Source organism: Buceros rhinoceros, unplaced genomic scaffold (assembly GCF_000710305.1).
Source record: "Buceros rhinoceros silvestris isolate BGI_N320 unplaced genomic scaffold, ASM71030v1 scaffold632, whole genome shotgun sequence".
NCBI classification, from domain to species: Eukaryota; Metazoa; Chordata; class Aves; order Bucerotiformes; family Bucerotidae; genus Buceros; species Buceros rhinoceros.
The window spans coordinates 41,670-41,955 of NW_010396962.1; the positions used below are offsets into that span (position 1 = coordinate 41,670).

At 53.1% G+C, this 286-nt stretch overlaps 1 protein-coding gene across 1 annotated transcript in view; it reads right to left on the reverse strand.

Annotated features, from left to right (window-relative positions):
- The window catches only part of ABTB2 (ankyrin repeat and BTB (POZ) domain containing 2), a 116,965-nt gene that overhangs the window by 12,850 nt on the left and 103,829 nt on the right, over window positions 1-286 (reverse strand). The window lies entirely within an intron of this gene.

Here is a 286-nt window from a genome sequence, read left to right on the forward strand (position 1 = left end):
TCCTGCTCATGTCCTACGGCCTTTCCCCCCTCCTTAGTTACTGTAAGCGTTTGAATTTTGCAGAGGCAGCATCTCTTCTGCTCACTGGGTAATAAAACAGCTTCATCTTTAGAGATGGACGTGGATCATATCATGGAATTACACCTCGCTCCGAGGAGCTCTGATCTTCTGTCTGCAAAGGCGTCTTGTCAAAGCAGCCACAATCGGACCTTCCTGCACCGGAGGCAGTTCCACACATTTGCAGAGGTATTTTGGGGGGGGGGGGGGGGGGGTGGGTATGGGGGGG